Raw genomic sequence first — 25,713 nt, 5'->3', positions numbered from 1 at the left:
CTTGAGTAACCTAGTTGCTCTCCATATTTGTTATATTTGCAATAAAAGTACAGCAATGATGAGAATCAGGAACCGGGGGAAAAACTTGTTTTTTTATCACCTTCTTTTAGCCACAAAGCTCTTGATTTTTTTTTTTCTCCAAGAGATCTCCTCCAATACATTGTTTTTTCCAAGGTTGCCTTCACCTCCACCATTTTTTATCTATCTTCCTCAGACAAATATCCATTGTTCCTTTTCTCCTCCATCAACCTAAGATCATTTAGTAGGTTTTTCTTCCTAATCCCCATATTTCCAAATACTTTATTGTTCCATGACTTCAAATCTTGTTTCAGAGTTTGCAATTTGCTAGTTAGAACAAAACTATGAGTAACCTGGAAACTATAACTCTGCCACCAGCCTCTAACCTTGTCCGCAAAACCATCCTTTCAAAGCCACGAGTTCTCGAATTCAAAATGAGATTTATTTTCTGTTACACTTCTTTTTATTAAATTATGCCATTGTTGTGTATCTTGTTTCAATTTTTCTTTGCTTTCTTGTTAAATTTGTAAAATTATCAAGGTTTGACATTGATTAATCTTTTTTTTTTTTTTGTGCATACTTATTTTATTTAATTTAGTAGTCTTTTCTGGGATGGCCTTGAATATCTTTTTGTTAGATTTTTATTGGTGTTATTTTTCATTGATTTCTCTCAGCCCTAGATAAAATGTTACTTGACCCCTCAAAAAATTTTAATTGTTTAAATTCTGGTTAGTTTAATTGTATTCTTAGATAATACGCAAACAATCAAGACTTTATCATCTCTAAATATTTTAATTGTTATTGATCATCTGTCTCTGATTTTGTGATTTATAATTGATTCAATTACAATCAGATAATCGTACATGGAGCCAACCCGTAATTAGAGGCAGACAACCCTCTCCGCGGGCCTTCCACAGCTGCACCACTGTTGGCGATGAACTATTTGTGTTTGGGGCTATAGATGCGAACAACCATCTAAACGATATTCATTTTTTCAACACTGTTGTTTCTTTTAATCTTTAGCCACTTTGCACAGACAATTGATATACTCACTAAGTGAGTGCTAATAGAAGTTTGACTGAAATCTATATATTTTATCTATTAATTGTGAATTCCACTGCATACTTGCTAACATGTTTAACATATTTATAGCTTCTCATAGATGGAGATCTCCACGTGTCATCGGTAATATACCTGAGCGACGAAGATGGCACAGTGCAACTTTTTATCGTCAAAGTCTGTACATATTTGGTGGCAGTGGGAGATCTAGTGATAATAATGATGAGACATACTATAGAAATGTCTACATGTTCCATACAGGTTATTTTTTAACATAACTGGTTACTGATCAAAAAATAAAAGTAGGCACTGATCTTTTTTTCTTTTTTTCTTTACATGTAGCTCATTTTGTATGGAACGGTATTGCTACATTTGGCAGTCTACCATCTCCTTGTAACAGCCATGTCTGTTCATATCAACTAGACAAGATGATTGTGGTTGGTGGTAAAGATGGGCATGATTCTTTTTGTTCTGATGTCTGTGTGATGGAAGGTTATATAATTTTCTTTGTTGCCAAATTTAATTGCAATTGTGATTTTCTAAAAAAAATTTCATCATGTAAAGCTTGTGCTGCATAGCTTGGGCCTATCAATTATGCGTTTTTTAGGAGCTTATTAATAAATTGAATTCTTGGGTTTGTTTCATCAGGTTTAACTTGGAGAGAGCGGCGAACTTCAGGACATTTGTTTCCCCCTCGAGCTGGTCATGCAGCTGTTAACTTTGGTGCCAATGGAATAAAGTTGTATATATTTGGGGATATACGAATCAAATCCTATATAACGATGTCCATGTACTTGATATTGGTAAGTAAGAAATAAGCTGACAATATTAGTTATGTTAACATATATAATCAGTATGTTAGTGTATTTTTGATAATCCCAAAATTTTTTGCAACTGGTGCAGTTACCGGTGTATGGACAAATGCTCATTGTGTTATTGCACTTTTGACATTGATATGGCCTTTGATGTTTCAGTTAAGTAAAAGAGCCCGGTACGGGTTTTTGTACTTTTTTATTTTTTATTTATTTTTATACAAGATAGAATTTTTACTCTATATATATATATATATATATATATGTAAAGTTCACTTCTGAAACCTTGAACCAGCTCTTACTCTTCACACTCCACAAGTATTTATATGTGTAAAGTGACCATCGTACCAATAGTGCACGGTGATGTGTTATTATACTTTTAATACAAATAAGTTATACCACTTTTTGTGTTCTATTTAATGTTCTACTAATTATGGTTGTGAATGTCTTTTTTTCATTTCTTTTCTTTTTTATTTAACTTCAATTTTTTTTTTTATAATGAAAATGAAAAGATTACATGATAAGTTGTAATTAGTAGAATGTAAGCTATAATAATTCTAATATTTATAATAATAAGGTTAATGATAATTATTTTTATTAAATTAGAAGTCTAAACGGCGTAATCTCTCTCCTCATTCTGCCCAGGTATTCTCTCTCTGTCTCTCTCTTTTTCTGTTTCCAACCTTCATCATCAGTACGTATATTGTTGTTGTTTTGATACATCTTCTAGCTCGTGCATAATAAATCCAATGAGTTAGATTAAAAAGGTTATCACACTTATAATATCTGATTCTCATAGATAAAAGAGGAAAAAGTTTTTTTTTTTTTTTTAATTTCAGATTGTTTCAATTTTTATTTGAATTTGTGCTCAAAATATTGGTTTTTGCCTATTTGCACAGTAGAGTGTAATAATTTGAAGCTAAAGTGAAAAGAAAATTCCAACACCATGGCAGGGTTCTCAAGTAAGAGAAGGAAAAAGGGCAGCCTGATTCGAAGTTTCCTCTGCTCAAGGTGACACTTTCAAACTTTGTTTCTAATTTCTATGCATTTAATCTAATACTATTGCTAATTTAAAATATTTTCTTCAAAGGTTGCACAATTTTTATTATTATGTGCTTGTTGCTAACATGTGTCAAATTGTCTTTTCTTCAAAATTTTTCTAGTGTCACAAGACTCAAAATGACCTGGAGGATTGGATTGGTAAATTGCCAGATGAAATACTTGTTTCCATTATGTCTCTCTTCCCTATGAAACAAGTAATTAGAACTAGTGTCCTCGCCTGTAGATGGCGGTATTTGTGGACTTTCATTACTCATTTAGAGTTTGATGATCTCAGCGTAGAATATCTATTGTTTTCTCCACCTCGATCGCCCTCTCCCACTCCCTTTGATATGTATACACCCTTAGAACCTACGTACCCACCATTTCTTGTTTAAAGGAGGAGATTTGTTGATTGGGTCAATCAAGTATTGAATTTACATAAGGGTTCGCATGTAGATGAATTCAGCCTTGAGTTTTCGGTGTATGGTGATTATTTTAAAAGTGATATTGATAGCTGGATAAACTTCGCTTTTCAAAAGGGAGTTAAAAGGCTTCATTTGATATTCACATGTACATGTGCTTCCACAAACAGGTCATACACTCTCACGCCTCCAATGCTTTGTAATTACATACTCAATTCGTTAGTACAACTTTGTCTGTGCTCTGTGGAGGTGACTGGAGAAGTTCTCTAATGCTTTTTGCCTGCTTGCCCTTCTTGAATTCTTATCTGTATCAGAGTCACATGTGATGAATTTTAAAATTTTCGGACCATCACTCAAGCTAATGCAATTAGAGATAACTTACGGCATGTTGACAGGTCTTGATATTTATGCTGTAAATTTTGTGTCACTTAAATATGTGGGAAAACATGAATGCATTTCTTTGAAGCACACACCCCCGCTTGTTAATGCACATTTTGGTGGGACTTATGCCAGCTATATCAAGAGCTTTTTCCAGTTTCAAAGCCATTTGTCTCTGCTAGAGACATTTGTGTTGGACTTAAAGTTTCAGGTCAGTATGTAAAAATCCACTTTTTTCTGCTCCAAAGTACAAGCAAAATAAGATGCTTATCCATTTTGTTGTGATTGAATTTTTCAGAAGTTAACTTGCTTTCCCAAATTGCCCAAATCAAGGAATCTCAAGCAATTGGAATTGGTACTGAATCACCGTGTGTTCTGCCTCCTCCTTTGCACATCACTACTGCATGCATCTCCCTACTGCATGCATCTCCTTCATGAAATAGATTGAAAATTAAGGTGAATATTCTTACTTCTGACAGCTTTAATTGTGGATTTATGATATTGTTTATTTTTGGGTAAATTGCACTCTTACCACCCTAGATTATTATTGATTTTGCAATCTTCCCCTAAGATATTGATTTGTGCATTTCACACCCCAATTTAAAGAAAAAAAAGATTAGCAATTCACCCCTAAAGGAAGAATATGCCTAAATTACCCTCAGCTCAAATAGTGGGATGGCAATTTAGTACACTTGGCATGTCAACTGAAAATAAGAAATTTTATTTTCTTAGATTTCTAATTAAACTATTAGTTTTTTTTTTTTTTTTTTTTAATGCAAATGTCTGATGTGCCATATGCCACATGTACTAAGCTGCCATGTCACCAGTTGTGTCAGGCATAGCTTTTGTATTTTTTTTCCCTTGATTTATGGGGAATGTCGATACAATTCTTTGAAATCGGGTGATAATTGAAAATTTGATTATCTGGGGGAGATTGCAATGGGGGTGTGAGGAAGTATGGCTCTTTAGGGGGCAGTTGGGGGATGAACCTTTGGACATTTATATTTAGAGGGGTTGGGAAAAGTTTTCAAGATTTATTGCTTTTGAAGTGGGAGATGGTACTAGATTTAGTTTTTGGAGTGATTTATGATGTGTTGAATACAAGAGGAGAACCCTAAACAATATTAACATCTATGAGTTAAAATATCTAAAACTGCATTTATCTTTTGCTCCTCATAATCCCAAGCGAGCTATTATCCTGGGGATCTCCCTGAATTAGCTGTTTTTGTATTGTTGTATGTTATAATATGACGTGTGAACAAGGTAGGCCTATGAACTTTCTGTTAGGTTTGTGTTATCATGTATAATCAAATATAGTATACATGTAATAACTACCTGGATTGATAATTTGGATGTGGGACGTATTATTGTGCACTCTGAGTCTCTGACTCATGAACAATTGGATTTGCTGCCCCTCTCTAACCAAAAACCAAACCAGACAATATGTTCAAGTAATTTAATTGAATCCAAAATGACCCTTAGTTCTTAGAAACCCGAGCAAAACCTATTTCGTTGGGTTGCCTGCAATGGGTTATTGAGGCCCTCATGTGCGTGTTTTAAATTTATAAAGGGACTTGCTTTCTTTTCTTTTTGAATGTTAGTTGTATGGTTTCTTACAAACTATTCTCTCTTCAAAATCGGGTATAAAACCTTCATACACCTTACAAGAGTTACCGGCTTTTGTAAGGGGTAAGTTGTGTGATATTATGCCTTTGTCTCCATTCTCTATGCGTGTGTGTTGTTCTGTTTACTTTCCTTCTCAAAAAAAGAAACGTGGGTAGTCCCACATCGTCTAAGAGTGAGTTCAAAATCGGGTATAAAGCCTTCATACACCTTACAAGAGTTACCGGCTTTTGTAAGGGGTAAGTTATGAGATATTATGCCTTTGTCCTCATTCCCTATGTGTGTGTTGTTCTGTTTACTTTCCTTCTCAAAAAAAAAACTATTCTCTTTCTCTAAAAAAGGTTGTGGCATGGGATAATCTTTGCACTTAATTTGAACCCCTAAATGGAATAGTTGTATTATTATTTCTAAATATTTCTGTAGTTGCCATGGCTAATACCATGTGTCCCTATCAAAGCATGACTCTCACGTTAGTTTCCACTTATTAAAACGCCGCATTTTGTTCCACTAGATGTAGGAATATATTAGTGTGTTGAAAAAATTTAGGCTAAGGTGTAATTAATGCAAAGGCGCAATGAAACCATAATCTTGCTTGAGAATTGTGTTTCCTTGATTGTTTGTAAAATTGTGAGATAAATTGATTTCTTAATTCTCTTTGTATCGAAAAAAGATGAAATTCTACTTTTGTATGGTTTATTTGTTTCATTTTGCCTTTAATGCACCAAATAATCTAGAAACAAGTTATGATTTTGGCGATCCCCATTGAGGACTTCAGAACCTGTTGAGTTTTGACAAATTTATTTTATCTTATAGTGCCTACGGTAGACTTAGCCTTCCCACTTTGATGGCTCTTCCCTTAATTAGTAGGTTATATATTCTTACATAGGTTAACAAGATATGTAAATTGTGAAGAAGATAGGCCAGTGAACAATCTTTTTTTTTTTTTTTTTAAATGTTTGTGTTAGCGTGTAATGTATACATGCAATAACGTCCAGTTGATGATTTGGATATGGGTCAAGCACTATTGTTGCACTCTGACCTTATGGTAAGGTTGAACATATTTGGATTTCTTTCCCTTGATATGGTGGCAGTAACCAGCAGTTTGGCCAGAAAATTTCTCTGGTTAACTTATCTCTTCATAACAATATGAGATTTGCTTTTAACTAACAATAGAAGATGCTTTTGCTGTACAAAAGAACTGTCCGTTTGAAATGGGAATGTTTTATCCCACTTGCACAGAATGTGTTACGTTGGGGTTAGGCCTTTGCAGCTCATATAAATTGCTTATGATGGCTTCAATTTGAAATCCATAAGGAAGTTTCAATTTGAAATCCTTATAAATTTATTATGATGCCTTCTTGTTGTCAGAAAACCTCAACAATCTTAATCATTTTCTTTTTATGTTACTTGTTATGCTTAAAAAGAAAATGTATGATGCACCCCAAGTGTTTTTGAATTGAAGCGTATACCATTTTTATGTTACCTTTGGTTTCAGAACATACCACTCCCCCAATGGGTCCCCGAGCCCATATGGCGGCCCAATTTTTGTAGGCAAGAAGTGGGCATAACTAGGAATGGCAACGGGTCGGGTTCGGGCCGGGTTTTTGCATACCCAGATTAGACCCGCGGGCCAAGACCCGGAACCCGGACCCGGCCCGATTATTAATCGGGTTTTTTTCCTGGGGCCCATACCCGCCCCGCCGGGCCCCACGGGCCCCGTTTATCTTCTTGGGCCCAAATCTAGCCCAACAAAATTTTTTTTCCCTAGATTCAAGTCTATTCAATCCATTTAACATGGCCCAAATGCCAAAATTTGGCATTTAGGCCACATTATAGGGCAACCAAATCAAACCATATTATAAGTTAATCATAAATCAATAAATCACAACTAAGATTTTAAATCAATAAATCACAACTAAGATTTTAAATCAACAAATCGCTTAAAAAGCTACAAAATAATTGTTGATGCTCTAGCCCTAGGCATAAGGCAGCATTGTTGATGCTCTAGCTGGACTTGTTTATTCTGCCTGTATTGTTTATTCTCTCTCTCTCTCTCTCTCTCTCTCTCTCTCTCTCTCTCTCTCTCTCTCTCTCTCTCTCTCTCTCTCTCTCTCTCTCTCTCTCTCTCTCTCTCTCTCTCTCTGTGGACCCAATTTCAGTTTTGTACGTATCAAATCCTTGTTATAGGTTAATCACAAGCAAAGATTTCACAACAATTAATTGCTAGTTATTGTTATATTTATAAGGTTATTTATTTAGTATATTTAAGAACACAAAAATGAAAAAACTGTTGAACGTGGGAATGAAGGGAGATGGGGGGCATCCTCTGTTTTTGAGGTTCATGAGGTGGCCCCGATTCTTCTTAAGCCCAGTAGAGAAAAGGAGATGCAGTTTAAATCTAAGTTGTCTAACGAAAAAGGGTCAAGGTACAAAGCCCATGCTGCTTGGAAGCCCAAGGTTATAACTCAAGTTGGGCCCAAAAAACTTGTGCTTCATAAGCCTTATATTCAACGTTTCGCTCTAGTTGTTCTAGTTAAAAGCAACGCAACTCTCCCCAAATTGATGTCAAGAGATAACTGTTGGTTTGAGCCAAATTCTTTGTAAGGATATTTAGGGTAAAAGTTTTGAGAGATGGACTTCCTCAAGTCTAATGAAAAAAATTAGGACCTCCCTAATTCAAGAGAGAGAAAGATAATTAGAATATTTTACTTGTATCTATCACTTATAACCCCTCTTTGTACCACGGAAACATCATTTCTTCAAATATAAACTCATGATCCAGCTATTTTCAATCTTTGATTAACTTCTTAGTCTTTCCATTGTGGATTCTTCTCTTCCATTTTTTTGAAATTAGCTGTGTTGATCAAGAATTCTTGTTTAGGACTTCGATCAAGTGTTTTTGACTCTCACAATTATAATTAATATATTTATAGATTTTATTGTAATTATTCTTCTCTCAAATATATATATATATATATATATATATATATATATATATATATATATATATATATAGTTTAACTCATGTATTATGTTTGAAAATTATTTAAATATTAGCGGATACTTTTTCAATCAAGGTTATTAAATTTTAGGCAAAAATGCAAAACATATTCTCTAAGTTTCCCCATAATTTATGACCAAAGCTTCAGATGAGAGAGAGAGAGAGAGAGAGAGAGATTGAATTTTTTGAATGAAAATTGAAAAAAAGAAATCCAATTTAAATATTATGAATACACCAAAACAATCCCATTTTAAGGGGAGTTAACGGATAAGTTTAACGGAAGAACAACAGAGGCCTTAATTGAATACTTTTGAAGCTTAGAAAACTTAATTGAACGAAAGTAAAGTTATAGGACTGAAATGAATTTTAGTGAAATTTAGAGAGTGGGTTTTGTATTCCAACCCAATTCAAAAGCCTTCCATCCCAATTCAAAAACATACCAATGTAATTTCTATCACCAAAATACAATTTCTCTCTTCTAAACCACCTATTTCTAATATTGCACCCAACAACTTAACAAAAGATGCAACTTATAGAGTGAGTAATTGTCTAAATTTGATAAAGATAGGTTTTCTTGTTGAAAATTGAGCTACAAGGAGGATATGTATCATTGCGTAATATAAAAGACTAAGAATTGATAGCTACTCCTCTTAATCTAGAAAATGTCCGAGTAGATATCTAAAAATTGTAGTATATATAGCATCATGGTTTTCAAACCCAAACCATTTAAAGAATCAGGAAAGAGTCAAAAAAAAAAAAAAAAAAGAATCAAGAAAGAGAGAAGTTTAAGGTTCTAATGGTCAGGTTAAGGTCGAACCATAATGATGTCATAATTGATTTTGTAATTAATAAAAAAAAGGTATATTAAATTTATAAATATTAGCAAAATTGACAAAAAATATTTTTGAATAAATTTTCATGATATTATAACGTTAGTAGAAAATAGTACAACATAAATAAGTATAAACAAAAAATTGTTTAACAATCCTTTCATAGTTTTAAAAATTGGACTGGATTGACCAGTAGAATCGGTTCAACTAGGAACCAAACACAAAACCGGACAAAAAAGAAGAAGAGAAAATTGTTAGTTCAACCTATAAAAGCCAAAAATTAGACCCATTTTTAGTTCTTTGACCATTCTGGTTTTTAAAACTATGAATCCTTCAAGTAGAAATCATTTTACTTAAATAAAAATTCACTTTGAAATATTTAAGCAAATTCCAATGCAAAGGCGTTATTGTTAAATCACAAGTAAATTTATCGAAGAAATCAAACTTAATAATATTTAATAAATTGAGAGAGAGAGAGAGAGAGAGAGAGAGAGAGAGAGGTAATAAAAAAAAATTGAAGAAATTATAAATCACGTAAATCTAAAATAAATATAATAATACTTCATAGTTGTTCCAAGGAACCTAAGTGGTGTGTGCTGGTTATAAACTTATAATACAAGCCTTGGTTCTTTAATAAGACATGAGGTCTCAAGTCTCAGGTTCTAAAATAAATGCAACTCTTTGACCTAGTTGAAATGGCTCACAATGTGGACGGTTTTTCGGGTCAAACCGGCTGGTGTGGTCTAGTCTGATAACTTGTTCTTATTTTTTTTCAATTTTTTTTTTTTTTTTTGGTTGAGAAAGGATCAACTTTGCTTATATTAAGAAATTGCAAAATTAGAAAATAAGGGAATTTAAAACACTTAGAGGAACAAACTCCATATAAACTAAGAAAAGAGAAGATAGAAAGTCTAGCTGTCTTCGTTAAGGCATAAGTTACTACGTTGCCCTACCTCCTAATATGAGTGAAGGAATAGTTCACAAGCGAACTAGCAATAGAGTGGGTCATACCAACATTTAGTAGTCATATGGAAGGGAAAAAGAAAAGAAAAAGACTTCTACTTGTTGAAACTTGAAAGTGACCAAACTACCTATTTCACTATTTTTTATTTTATTTTATATCATTATTTACACCATTTTTACTATTTATGATATTTTTCATATCATTTTATCTTTAAATGATGCTAGAGATATTACAAATTTTACTACTTATGTCTTACAAATTGGCATGTCACCAATCACAAAAAATAATTTCAAACATTTATTCATTATATTTTTTAAGTAACACTAATCATATTTTTACTCCATCAGTTTGTAAATTTTTTAGTAGCTATGAATTGGTTGTTTTTGTTTATTTATTTTAATAATATGAAATATATTCATATTTGCCTACAATTGTTTATTTATTTTGTTATTATTGTTGATTAATGTTTTTTAGATAAATTTCACTTTTAAGATTGTCTTTTAATTTTGCCCCTTCTAGACTAAAATCCTAACTCCGCCACTGGTGGGTATTACCAATTTCTATCACAAATTGTATTTGTATAGCATCACTATAATTCAGTTGTAATCCAAATTAAACAATTATACTTTTATATTGGAACAAAAAATTAATTTCATTTAGAAAATAATGGCCGGTTCTAACATGTAAAAAATTGATTTCACGATAGTTAACCCAATGGGACTGGGTCAAACAATTATATAATTGTCTCATGGTTTATATTAATTGCTAAGATTGTTAATTCATTCTAATTAAAGTTTCAAGTCACCAAAATAACTGTAGTTTCCATGATACTAGTAATATAATTTCTTAATTTACATTAATTAATATATATTTTTAATAATTGACATTATTAAAATATTTTATTAACTTACATTAATTATTAGTATTTTTTATTTAGTAGTTGGGGAAAAGTGATTTCAACCTTGAAAAGTGCCACTTATTAATCTGACAAGTACAATTTTAATATAATTTTAATCACGGAAAAAGAAAAATGAAAAAAAAAAAAAGTAAAAAAATTCAAAACCGAATCCAAATTGTAAAAGGAAGACCGACATGTTAAAAGCCTAGTCTAATCTAATAATCTTTGATCTTTCAACCTTCACTTTGCTGTTTATGGTGATCATTTTAAAAGTGATATTAATAGTTGGATCAGCTTTGCATTTCAAAAGAGAATCCAAACTGACCCATAATTCTTAGAAACCCATCCAAGACCTGTCTTGTCTTTTTGAATGTTTGTTGTATAAAACCATATGTGCTATTTTCTCTCTTTCTCTCTAAAAGAAGTTGTGGGATGGGGATAATCTCTATTTACACTTGGTTTCAACCTCTAAATGAAGTTGTTATATTCTTATGTCAAAATTTTATGAAGTTGTCATGGCTAACACCTTTTGTCCATATCAAGATATGACTCACATATTAATTTTCCCTTATTAAATTGCCACATATGTTCTGGTAGATGTAACAAAGAACTTGTGAATTGAAAACATTTAGGCTAGCGTGTAATTAATGCAAAGGCACAATAAAACTTTAATCTTGCCTGAGAATTGTGGTTATGTATTTTTTTGTAGAATGACAGGATATATGACTTGTGAAGAAAGTAGGCCTGTGATCTCTTTATTTTGTTTATCTTAGTTTGTATATGTGCAATAACATCTGGGTTGATATTGATATTTTGGATTTGGGTCAAGTTTTATCAATAAACTGCTAGCTGAAGCTGCTTTTGCTGTACTATAGAGCTTTCCATAAGGGGAAAGCTTTTTTTAGGTTTAACTACTAGTTAAAGCAGCTAATCTCTTTACTTACATCCATCTTGCCTAGAATCTAGATTATTGTGGGAATGTGGTATCCCACTTGCACAGAATGTTGTATGATGGGATTAGGCCTTTGTAGCTCATTTAGTCGCTAAAATCCCTTATGTTAGTTTCAATTTGAAATCCTTACAAATTTATTATGACACTTAGATTATAAAACCCATGCATATTGGTTGGATTACATGTTGAAAGTGCTACAGTGATTTAACTTATTTTTCATGGGACAACTAGATGGCATATTGCCTAGTATTTTTCATGTTTTGGGTGATGATACCATTACTTTTTATACTTTTTGTTAGTATTGATTATTTATATTCTCTCTGACTTTTTGTCTTTGAACAACTATGTGACGTTTACCTTTTCCTCGTGCAGTTTGATGACTTAGGCAAGCCTACGAAAGTAAAAATGGAGTTAAAAAAGTCTAAACATCGACATAAATGCCTCAAGTTGGTAAATGGCTTTGTTGGGTGTGGAGTTGATATGGAGATTGCATCTTACATACTGAGTCATACTGTGTCATTGAAAAGATAATTCTCGATTCCCGCCATCCATATAGATGGACACCAAAGAATTTTGACAAGCATCTAGAGGCAAGAAGTCATGCTTGGCAGCACCTAGAAACAAGATTACCTCTAGGAACACAATTAGTGGTACAATAAAAATTATCAACTTCTGATGGTAAGGAGGGGGTGGAGCTTCTGAAATGTGCTTGGGTTTTTGACATCTTCAAAGATTGAAGAGAGAATGAGAACACCACATATGATTTTAAATTTGAGATGAATTTTGATTTGTAGCATGTGTATTATGAAGTTATAAAGTTCAATAGTTATGAATAGCGTTAATTGAGGTAGTGTTCTACAAAAGAATTGCAGTTATCAACTATATACTTAATATTCGAGATCATGCACTTTTTAGTGCTTTAATGCATTATATAGCCTTGATTCATCACTTTGAAAGTAAGACAGTAGCAATTGCAGTTACAAACTTATATGAATGTGTTGTTGAACGTAACACGATGAAATACAAGTATGCTCCTTATGTCACACTGAAGTCAAAAGCTGTATGGTCCAATTCGAACGAATGGAGATTCTTGTTAACCAATATTCAAAAATTCATGAACATTTTCTTTCTTTAAATTCAAATATTCTTTTGCATGTTCTGATCTGCAGTATTAGTAAAGTCTAGCCTTGAATTAGATGTCTAATTCTAATAGGTTTCGATATTTTAACAATTCAAATAATTGGGCTTTGAGGCCAAAATTATTTAAGTGGAGAGGCAATGGCCTCTTGGAGGGATTTAAAGTGAATATGATAAATTGACACCTTTTGCATCAAAGACAAGGTTTAGCTACAAAATTAGTTGTAACCTTAGGCTACAAACTTACTTAATATCTTTTTATTATAGGTAAATTTTGAAAAATCTATCATTAGATTACATCTTCTTCTAATATTCTCCATGCTTGTAAAATTTCAAGAAAATTAAATATCAATATTTATGTCATCAATAAATTTTTTAAATTGCAAGTTTTTGTAATTTAAAATTATGCACATAATATAAGTTTATAGATCATATAGTAAATAATATCCAATTGACACAAAATTTAACATGTGTATTAAAAACATAAAGAACATGCAATTCAACGGTTAGATTTTGTAAATATATTATAATATTTATTTTATTGAGTGAGTTTATAGCCTTAAATTACAACCAATTTTGTAACTACATTGCACTAATTTTTATGGTTATTAAATGAGTTTATTAGGGATTTTGTTGTTAGAACAAGGAGGACTAGCCGTGTTTTTTTGGATTTGGCAAGGAGGACTAGCCTTGTTTTTTTGGATTTGGCGAGGAGGACTACCTTGATGCTGAACCAAAGGGGTTAAGTTTTTCAATATTGTCAACTAGTACTATTTTACAAAGAACAAGGTTAACTCTGGACCTTCTCTTATTAAGATAGTTTACTCGAAGCTTAAATAAAGGAAAAGGAATCAGGTTACAAGATGTATGACTGCTTTCTTTTCTATTCTTTTCTTTTTAACTATTAGTTGCTTGAAATCATACAAATTATTCTCTCTCTAAGGTTGTGGCATGGAATAATCCCAATGGTTTGAACCATAAATGGAATAGTTAGTTGTATTCTTACTTCTACATTTTCTGTAGTTGCCATGGCTTATACCCTGAGTGAGTTGTCTCCCTATCAAAGCTTGAGGTTGTTATTAAAATGCCACATTTTGTTCCACTAGATGTATCAATAAGTTTGTGAGTTGAAAAAATTTAGGCCAGCATGCAATTAATGCAGAGGCATAATAAAACTGAATTCTTGCTTGAGAACTATTTTTCCTGACTTGTTTGTGAACTTGGAAGATAAATTGATTTCTTGTTTCTTTTTGTACCGGAAAAGATGAAACTCTACTTTTGTTTGTGAACTTAAAAAGAAAAAGTTTAATTGCTTGATGATGGGTCTCAAAACGCGGTCGTTTTTTTTGTCAACCATGAGCAATTAATCTCAACCCTTGAGAAAGGCTCCAATCAACCTGCAGAGATTCTGCTCCAACAAAATAAAAGTCATATAGACAAGAGAAGTGCCTGTAGACAATAGGATCTTCTTCGTATAGTTGAGGCTAAAAAATAAACACAGCACGTGGATCTTCAAGAGCAAAGAAATCTATGGACTATAGTACACTGTACACTGTGTTGAACATTCTTTGCCTTGGGGATTGGAGTTGAAAAAGGGCCTCAATTGAGTCAAAAGGTTTCCGAAATCCTTTTCTCTTTAACCCTTTAAACCTTTTTCTTTTTCATTCAATATTATGTTTTCCTCCTATTTTCTTAATCATGACCGAAACTCTCTTCCATCTTTTATTATTTTATGATTTTTCCTTTTTTCTTTTTTATAACCATCCAAGTGATATTTGCATTAATTTCATTTTGTGTACGCAATTCCAAATGGTTTTATATATAGATATCTCCAAGTCTTAAACCTAAATTAGCCTTTACATTCTTTCTTAATTTTATAAATAGTATGAAAGTTTGGAAAAAAACATTGTAGTTTAGTGACATAACATATTCTCATTTCAACATTGTCTTGAATTTCGCCCAACAACTTTCCTTGCACATTGATACCATAATGTTTATGAGGGCAAATCATAATCAGCAAGTAGAGTATTATTAACCAACACAGAGCAACTTTTCTCTCAACAAAAAAAAAAAAAACACAAAGCAACTTTTGACTTCCATTGTCAATAGTTAAGTTCATTCCAAAGCTATTACTTTTAAGACAGTTGTAAAATTAAAAACTCATAATCACTTAAAAGAAAATCATTATCCGAAAATGAAAATCTAAAATCTAAGAATATCACAAATAATCATCATTGTGTAGCAAATTGCTAATTTTGTAATATAACTTGGTTACTTTCTATTGAACTTGTAAACTGGAAATAGTTTTATAAATTTTTCATAAATGATCATTTATTCCAAAAATTTGATTTTGATTTTAAAAGGGAGATAACTCCAAGGGATAACACAATTGGTTAAGAACCATGCCTTATGAAGCATCTCAAAGTCTAAAGTGATAAAGTAAAGTAAATTTAATCACCGAATCAATATTTTTTATATGTTCATGCGGCAAGTTAATCCATTTGTGAGCATTTGAAGTTTCATGTAATAATGTAATAAGTTGTAATAGGATTCTTTGAAAGCCATCTCATGAGTTCGGGTGTAGCAACAAATGGTAGACACTAGATAGGCAGTCTCTATTTCGAATTTGGAGTACAGCAATTCAGTGAGTGCTGAAGTTAAATGTATAATACTGATGTTGACTAAAGCTCTTGGCATTCAATGGGTTGTCCAATTAGCCAGATCAGAGATACAAAATAAAATGATCATAGGGATATTCTCAAACTTAAACCATCATTGGAAATAACTCCCAAGAGTGTGTAGATGCTTTGGCTAAAATTGTGGTGCATGTGGGTTGGCTTTTGTTAACTTTAATGGAAGAGCGATTTCCCACGACGTGAGGAGAGCTCCTTTAATTGAGGTTTTCTTTTTCTTCTTTGTGGGAATCTTCGTTGATTAAGTTACAAGTCATGTTAAATAGTGTTGAAAAAAACAAAATTTTGCAAATTTATGTCATATTCTTAGTAGTCCACTTTATATTCTACGGATAGCACCATATCATGTATTTGATTTTATGACATTTTTTTTTTCATTTTCAAAAGAATGTCTTTTTTTGTTTTTTGTATTCATTTAAGGACTTTTCTTGTTAATCTATGTAAAGCCTTGACTAATGATTGTATCCCTTTATTTGTCAGTAACTATTAAGAGAGAGAAAAAGGGTAAACCTTCGAGTTCTTATCAATATTAACATATAAATAAATTCTTAACATGTCATCTTTTAGTGGGATGGAAATCCAAAGCTCCAATTATGTATGTAGCCAAATCCTCTTTTTTTTTAAAGAGAAAGTCGCATGATTATTAAACTAAAGTTAGTTTTTTTTAATAGATATATTAACGTTAGAAATATGTTTAAGTGATTAAACTTACCATTTCTTAATTGTTTAAACTTTTGGGACAATCGGTAATTTAACATGGTATCAAAGTAGGAGATCCTGAGTTTGATCCCTGGTTTTACTCTATCTCCCATTTAAAATGTTAAATTCTCACTTGTTGGGCTCCCACTTTTTACCATTTCCTAATAGGTTAAGCAAGCTTTTGGGACAATTGGTAATTTAACAATTAAAATTAGTATTTTCTTTCACAAATATTTTTATTTCTTTTAATTTTAAAACTTTTTTTCAATAATTAAGATTAAATTTTTATTTTCTTTTAACTCTCAGTCATCTATATCAAATAAAGAGGACAAGGACAAAGATAGCATCTTAATAAATATCAACAAAAGTGTCTCGTGACGAACCACAGGTGGGTTCCCCTCAACACTTCTTCTCTACTCTCTGTCTCTCTCTATTCCTTCCTTCCTTCCTTCCTCTGTTTGTGACACACAAATTGAAGTCTCCCTTTTAATTCATACATGCATGCCATTTCTTTGCCATACAAAGAGAATTACGATATGGGCAGAGAAAGCATTGAAGGAGAGCTATCAACTGCCCTAGTTGCCAAAGATGAACACCATCAAGTATATGGCAGTGGTACTAGTAGTGGTGACCGTGTTTGTGCCAACACTACTGGTTGTGATGATGATGGTGAGAGTAAGAGTGGATCTTCCTCAGCCACAGGTGTGGTTGTGCTTAGCACTTTGGTTGCTTTCATGTTTGTGTCATCGTACTTCAGTTTAGCGTAGAGTGGTCCACACGCTCTCTAGTCCACATGGTCCATGGTCTACAAAGATTTTGATGTGTTTATGATGAGTACCAAATTCTATGATATCTAACTAGATACATTTGAAATGGAGAGAAACTATTGTAACACAAATCATTGGAATTATTAATGCTTGAAGAATTATTAATTTCTGTATCTTCACTTCAGTTTGAAGTGTCACAATGTTTTCTATGCTACTAGAGCTAGCCTATACTAGGCCATGATGGATCATATATTAGTTGAATCACCAAATTTTTGTAGGGATTTTACACACAAATGCATCTAAATGATTGGGGTGTAGATTTGACAGGCTTAGTCTTTTGTAACATTGGAGAGAATAACAGAATAAGACAATAATGGGATGGGTATCTCTATTGGGATGCCTAGACGTTTGATATGCTGACTACTGAACTGAAAATGATGTATAATTGATTTTGTAGCTGAGATACTCATCACTTGCTCAGACTGGAATCACAGACGACCTGGGTCTTGCAGTGGCAGAGGTGGGTGTAAAACTTTATAGTACTCCATTGTTAGAGCTTTCTTAATGAAGTGAAGTGAATCAAATTGCTTTATGCAATGTCCACTTTGTTGCATTGTTTGGTTATTTCTCATTTGCTTGCCTTACACATTTTTGTATACGAGATTCTAAACATCTTTTGGTTATACTGCAGTACTCACTTTTTGGTTCAATATTGACAATTGGAGCAATGATAGGTGCAATAGTGAGTGGCAAAATAGCAGATTGCATAGGCAGAAGAGGTGTAAGTACTTCACCCTAGAATTATCACTAGTTGTTTTGTTAAGGTTCAAACTCCACAGATCACCAGTTTTTCAATTTGTTGGTCGTTTTGCAAGGCAGACAATGGGCTTTTTAGAGATATTCTGCCTGGCAGGGTGGCTTGCCATAGCGTTCTCAAAGGTTTTGAATCCTATCTCTTTGTTTTTTGCAGCTCCAAACATTCATGTTGATGTTACATACTTAATAACCTCTAACATTACCTGAAAAGATGCTCATATTAGGAAATTATAAATAATTGTGGCCCATCATAATTACTCACTTTGTAGTAGCTCTTACAAAAAAGTGAATTTAGATGATCATAAGTGATCAGAAACAACTGTCACAAAATTGTTTTAAGAATCAATCTGTAGTGAGTAAATATATTATCATAGCTTCACTTCCTAATGTCAAATGTTTGGTGCTTGTTGAAAGGTTACTTGGCTACTGTTGGTTTGAACCAAATTCTTAGTGTTTAAAGGTTGGTTAAGTTAAATTTATCTGCTTGGTTCAGCAATCAGGTGTACACAGGATCTTTCTCATTAGGCATGGGAGGAATTCCTTGGGTTATAATGTCAGAGGTAGATTGACCTTATCATACTTGAAACACCATCTTTTATTGTCAAATAGTGGCCATGAAGGCCTATGGTTGACTGAATGGAGTAGTTTCCGTCTCAGATATTTCCCATAAAGATGAAGGGCTCGGCAGGTAGCCTTGTGAGTTGTGACATTGGTTAGCTAATTAGGTTTTTGGATTATATCATATGCTTTTACCTTTCTAATGGATTGGAGCCAGCAGGTACCAAACCAGTCTTATCTCTTCATTGAGTTGTTATATTGGGTACAAACTGCAATATTATCTCTTTAGTTTTAAATTTATGTTTACTTTTTATCAAGAACATTCTTCATATTCTCAAGTATGTGGCTTAACTGTTCTGTTCGTAGCAAAGTTGGCACCTGAGACCAAGGGGCGAACACTAGATGAAATTCAAGCATCATTGAATCCATTTTCAGCAAAAGAATGAATATCCTATTCCCGTATGATGGTACCTATCCGTATTTGAATAAGCAAAATAATTTTCAAAACACTGACACCATAAAATTGTGGCATTGAGTGTTAGAGACTAATTGGTGGTGATTGTTTGTCACGTGAAGCAAGGTTCTTAACTGAAGGGGATAAAAATAGGAGACGGATCTTTCCTCCGGACTTGAAGGGACGGAGAGGAAGAAGACGGATTGACACTGTAGGAAATGCGAATAGGACGGTGTAGGTCATTGAATATCCGTCATATATGGATTGGTTATAAATTCTTGGTTGTATGTTACCCGATATGTTTGAGTCGACTTTTGCTTTATCTTCACGCAAGCGTATACACTTGAAATTCTTGCGTTACACGTTTGTCCATAATAAGAAGATTCCTATATGGAAAAGAGTTCAAGAAGGAAATTGTATCTTAAAAGGAAAGGCAATTCTATGCCAATATAAATACCCCAGAAACCCTAAACATCAAGGGGCGCACAATTGACTCAACTCTGGCATTCTAGGGTTGTAAAGAAATTCTAACTTGACCTTCGGAGGGTTTTTGGCCGGCACCACACTGGTGCTCTTTTTGAGGTCTTTTTTTTTTCTCTTTGCAGGTGTTGTCTCGAAGTGGAGAGTGCTTGCGGCTTACTGGTGATTTTTTCGACCTCATCAGTTGGCGCCGTCTATGGGAAGTCGAGAGCGTAGAGAAGACTATTTAGCCTTTGCTCTATTCCTAAGACAAAAAGTTGCATGGTACTCACCAGATCAATGGCAACAACCAACAATCAAGGCGAAGAATCGCATGCCACAGAACTAGAGAGGCAAGTCCAAATGCTTGCGGCGGCGGTTGAGCGCCTCACTAAGCAGAATCATGATTTAGAAGAGCAACTACGACAAAGGAATGCACACCAAAGTACACCAGAGGAAGACCAGGAAGGCGCTAGTCTGGAGGGGAGGAACACGGTAGGGCCTGAGGGTAGCAATGCCCCGACTAGACCAGAGCGGCAGGGGACAAACCCGCCGTCTGTCTCAGACACCTTACCGCCTCACATCGCAACTGAGATGCAGCAGATGAGGGAACGTATGGACGTGATGATGAGCGCCCTGAGGGGAGGAATATCCAACCACCTGGACGACCTAGTCCATAGAACAGATTCACCCTTCACAATGCTCGTGACTTCATGCCCCTTTCCTCCAAAGTTTCGCATGCCACACATCGAGAACTATGACGGGTCCAAAGACCCTTTGGATCACTTGGAATCTTTCAAGACCTTGATGCACCTTTAGGGCGTGCCAGACGAAATCATGTGCAGGGCTTTCCTCACCACGTTGAAAGGACCTGCAAGGGACTGGTACAGTAGGCTGGCACCTAACTCCATCAGCACTTTTAAGGAATTAGGCGCACAGTTTGTATCACACTTTATCGGGAGTCACCGGCATAAGAAATCTACAGCGTGTCTGTTGAACATCAAGCAGCGGGAAGGCGAGACCTTAAGATCATACATCGACCGATTCAACCGGGAATCCCTCGAGATAGACGAGGCTGATGACAAGATACTTGTGGCAGCGTTCACGAACGGGCTATGGAAGGGTAAGTTCCTGTTTTCTTTGTACAAGAATGACCCAAAGACTATGTCCGATGTATTTTACAGGGCAACAAAGTATATGAATGCCGAGGACGCCTTGCTGGCACGAGAAGACAAACCCAGAAAGAGGGAAAGGCAGGAAGATACGCAACCAGACAAGGGGCGAAAAATGGTAAGAATCAGAGAACAACGGGAGGATCGACGACCTAAGCCGCCTACGGGAAGGTTTACGAACTTCACCCCACTCATAGCCCCTATTGACCAGGTGTTGATGCAGATTAAAGATGAAGGGACTTTGACGTTCCCTGGCAAGCTGAAGGGAGATCCAAATAAAAGGCCAAGAGACAGGTATTGCCACTTTCATGGCGATCATGGTCACGATACGGCAGACTGTTATGACTTAAAGCATCAAATTGAAGCCCTCATTAGGCAGGGTAGGTTGCAGAGGTTCGTCAGGAAGGAGAGAACGGATCAAAACCAGGAACAAAATCCCCAACGGGAAAATGAACGTCCCAGACCACCGGTAGCAGACATATGGATGATAATGGGAGGCACTATTTCATCAGGGTCGTCCAAAAAGGCCAGAAAGACCTATTTATGGATGGTGCAAAGCGTCCAGTCGACAGGTTCCTTACTAGAAGGAACATGACGGGACAGCTTCAGCATCGGGTTTTCGGAAGAAGAGGCACGGCGCCTTCATCACCCACATGACGATGCGCTCGTGGTCAGCATACAGGCAAGGGACTACAACATCCACCGAGTTTTGGTGGACAACGGAAGCTCAGTAGATATCCTTTATTACCCCACGTTCCAGCAAATGGGGATTGTGAGAGAACGACTGACCCCAATAAGTGCGCCTCTTGTTGGCTTCGGGGGAACAAGGGTCTATCCTTTAGGTGCCGTCATGTTGGCGGTGACGGTGGAAGATTACCCACAACAAATACTTAAGGACGTTTCTTTCCTTATGGTTGATTACTCCTCGGCATACAATGCCATTCTTGGATGGCCCACACTCAATGCCTGGAAGGCTGTCACCTCTATCTACCAGTTGATGATCAAGTTTCCCACCGAATACAGAGTTGAAGAACTGCAGGAAAATCAGGTGGCTGCGCGGGAATGTTACGTTGCCATGATGGAAATGGATGACCACCGACAGACAATGAACATCGAGGAATAGAGAACAGTAGCAGAACCGGTGGAAGAGTTGGAGGAAGTACGATTGGACGATTCTAGGCCCGACCAAACCACCAGAATCGGCACCCTAGTCGACCAAACGGTCCGGTAAGCACTCGCGTTATTCGTCAAAGAAAACCAAGATGTTTTTGCATGGAGCCACGAAGACATGCCAGGTATAGATCCAACAATCATAGTTCACAAATTGAACGTGTCACCCTCTTTCTCTCCAGTTTGACAGAAAAAGCGCGTGTTCACCCCCGAACGGGATCGAGCCATAGCAAAAGAAGTACAGAAGCTAAAGGAAGCAGACTTCATACGGGAGGTATACTACCTTGATTGGCTGGCAAATGTAGTAATGATCAAGAAATCAAGCGAAAAGTGGAGAATGTGTGTAGACTTCACGGATCTGAATAGAGCATGCCCTAAAGATAGTTACCCGCTCCCACGCATTGACACCTTGGTAGACTCCACCGCAACACATGAACTTCTAAGTTTCATGGACGCCTTCTCTGGGTACAATCAAATTAAATTGGATGAGGCTGATCAAGAAAAAACTTCATTTGTCACAAGCCAGGGGCTTTTTTGCTACAGGGTAATGACGTTCGGACTCAAGAATGCAGGAGCCACGTATCAGAGATTGATGAATAAAATGTTTGCGCACCAAATTGGCAGAAACGTGCAGGTTTACGTAGCCGATATGTTGGTAAAAAGCGCAAAGGTGTCTGATCATCTGAGGGACCTCCAGGAGACTTCCAACACTCTTCGGACGTACAAAATGAAGCTGAATCCAAGCAAATGGGCGTTCGGAGTCACCGCGGGAAAATTCTTAGGATTCATGGTGTCCTAGAGGGGCATTGAAGTCAACCCAGAGAAAGTAAAGGCGATTATGGAAGTATCTCCTCCGAGGACGGTAAGGGAAGTGCAAAGCTTGACCGGAAAGATAGCAGCTTTAAACAGGTTCGTATCTAGAGCGACGAACAAATGTCTCCCCTTCTTCAAAACACTAAGGAGATCTTTCGAATGGACGGACGAATGCCAAAGGGCATTTGAAGAGTTGAAGGCATATCTCTCTGCCCCGCCATTGCTTAGCCCATCTACGCCGGGGGAGGAATTGTTCCTGTACCTTGCCGTCTCATTAGCAACGGTTAGTGCAGCTCTCATTAGAGAAGAAGGGAAGATACAAAAGCCCGTGTACTTTATCAGCCAGGCACTAAGAGGAGCAGAAGAAAGATACCCGCGGATGGAAAAACTTGCTTTCGCTCTTGTGACTGCAGCTCGAAAGCTCAAGCCCTATTTTCAAGCACATACCATAAATGTCCTGACGGATCAGCCCTTGCAGAGAGCAATGAGCAATCCCAAAACAGTTGGACGGATGGCTCTATGGGCAATCGAGCTGAGTGAGTACGATATCCAATACCAGCCACGAACGGCTGTGAAAGGACAGATACTGGCAGACTTCATTGCAGAATTCACTACCGCTGAGGAGCAGGGGGCAGAAGAGACGCCCACATGGAGAATTCACACAGACGGATCTTCCAATAAACATGCTGGGGGTGTCGGGGTCGTACTTCACACCCCAGAAGGAGATAAGATTGAATGCATGATCCATCTGGACTTCACCACTACTAACAACGAAGCGGAGTACGAGGCTTTGGTTGTGGGACTGGAGCTCGCAATAGCGGCTGGGGCTAGGAAGGCGGTCGTCTGCTCCGATTCTCAAATCGTAGCCAGTCAAGTTAATGGGAGCTATGATTGTAGGAATGAATGGATAAGAAGGTACCTCGGGGAGGTGAAGGATCGAACGAATGACCTCCAATTCATGATAGTTCAGATCCCAAGAGAAGAGAACCAAGAGGCGGATCGACTCGCAAAGGCTGCTTCGGCCGAACCTATGATCGCCCCAGAACAGGTATTGTCGTTCGTCTAACTTTCATTACCATTAGATGACGTCAGAATGTAGGAAGTAAGCGCTGAGAACGATTGGACGGTTCCAATTATAGCGTACCTCAAAGACGGCAAGTTGCCAGATAGCAAAGAAGACGCAAGGAAGTTGAAGGTTAAAGCTGCCCGATTCATCCTGATTAAAAATGTCCTGTACAAAAGAGGATTCTCCCGACCATATCTAAGATGCCTCGGCCGTGAGGAAGCAGACTACGTGATGAGGGAGATCTATGAAGGAATTTGTGGGAACCATTCTGGATCAAGGTCCCTAGTGCACAAGCTACTTCGAACGGGATACTACTGGCCAACAATGCAAAAGGATGCCCATACGTACGTTAGAGCTTGCGACAAGTGTCAATGATTTGGCAATCTCATTAGGCAACCAACGGAAGAACTCACCTCTATGACGGCTCCATGGCTGTTCGCACAATGGGGGTTGGACATCATGGGTCCATTCCCTACAGCGGTAAGGCAGCTAAAGTTCTTGGTGGTTGGTATTGACTACTTCACCAAATGGGTGGAAGCAAAAGCTTTGGCTACTATCACGGAGAAAAAAATTCGTAGCTTTGTGTGGAGAAGTATTATTTGCAGATATGGGATTCCAAGGGTGCTCGTTTCAGACAACGGGAAGCAATTCGACAACGACGCATTCCGGGACTTTTGTTCTCAGTTGGGAATAAAAAATCACTAATTATCGCCCGCCCACCCACAGGCCAACAGACAGGTTGAAGTCACGAACCGGTCCTTGTTAAAAATTATCAAGACCCGGCTCGAGGGGGCAAAAGGCATCTGGCCGGACGAACTACCAAGTGTTTTATGGGCGTACAAGACAACGACGAGAACACCAACAGGAGAGACACCGTTTCGATTGGCGTATGGTATTGAAACCCTCATACCGACAGAGGTGGGATTAGCGAGCTACCGTGTGGAAAGCTACGATGAGAGCAAGAATAATGAAGCATTGCGTCCAGAACTTGACCTTGTAGATGAGGTCAGGGCAGCAGTAGCACAAAGACTGGTGTGATACTAAGACATGATGGCAAAACACTACAACTCCAAGGTCAGGTACCGGGACTTCCAAGTGGGAGATCTGGTATTGCGAAAAGTACTTGGCGCTACAAAGGATGCCTCCCAGGGAAAACTGGGTCCTAACTGGGAAGGCCCGTACAAAATTATCTCATGGCATAGGAAAGGAACATACTACTTGGAGACGTTAGATGGAAGGAAACTAAGCCATCCGTGGAACACAGAGTACCTGAAGAAGTACTACCAGTAGTGCAGTAGGCATAAGACAATATCTACCCCCTTGTTTCCAGATTCATTTTTAAATAGTTGTAGTTTTTTACTTATTAGCGCCTAAGTTTTCTTTTCCATAAACAATATGGTCTATCGATCTGACATAATGAGAAGAATTTTTATTTAGAATATATGAAATGTATGGTGCTCAAGATCTACGAAGTTCACAAAGTGGACGGATCATCCCAAAGGATGAAGACCTACGAAGTCCACAAGGTGGACGGATCATCCCAAAGGATGAAAACCTACGAAGTCCACAAAGTGGACGGATCATCCCAAAGGATGTGGACGGATCATCCCAAAGGATGAAGACCTACGAAGTCCACAAAGTGGACGGATCATCCCAAGGGATGGAGACCTACAAAGTTCATAAAGTGGACGAATCGCCCAAAATGGATAAAAATCTACTGAGTCCACATAGTGGACGGACATTAACCAAGTCCACAAAAAGGACAGATTGTCCAAAATGGATAAAAATCTACTGAGTCCACATAGTGGATGGACATTAACCAAGTCCACAAAAAGGACGGGTTGTCGAAAATGGATAAAAATCTACTAAGTCCAAATAGTGGACGGACATTAACCAAACCCGCACACTGGA

The 25,713-nt window shown here is 36.3% G+C and overlaps 1 pseudogene; it reads left to right on the top strand.

Annotated features, from left to right (window-relative positions):
* Window positions 1–2,835: 2,835 nt before the first annotated feature.
* On the top strand, window positions 2,836–12,657 carry LOC142628506 (F-box/FBD/LRR-repeat protein At5g53840-like; annotated as a pseudogene).
* The last annotated feature ends 13,056 nt before the right edge of the window (window positions 12,658–25,713 follow it).

Source organism: Castanea sativa, chromosome 3 (assembly GCF_040712315.1).
Source record: "Castanea sativa cultivar Marrone di Chiusa Pesio chromosome 3, ASM4071231v1".
Lineage (NCBI taxonomy): Eukaryota > Viridiplantae > Streptophyta > Magnoliopsida > Fagales > Fagaceae > Castanea > Castanea sativa.
The sequence above is the reverse complement of the archived record's forward strand: the minus strand, read 5'-3'. Positions and strand labels throughout refer to the sequence as shown.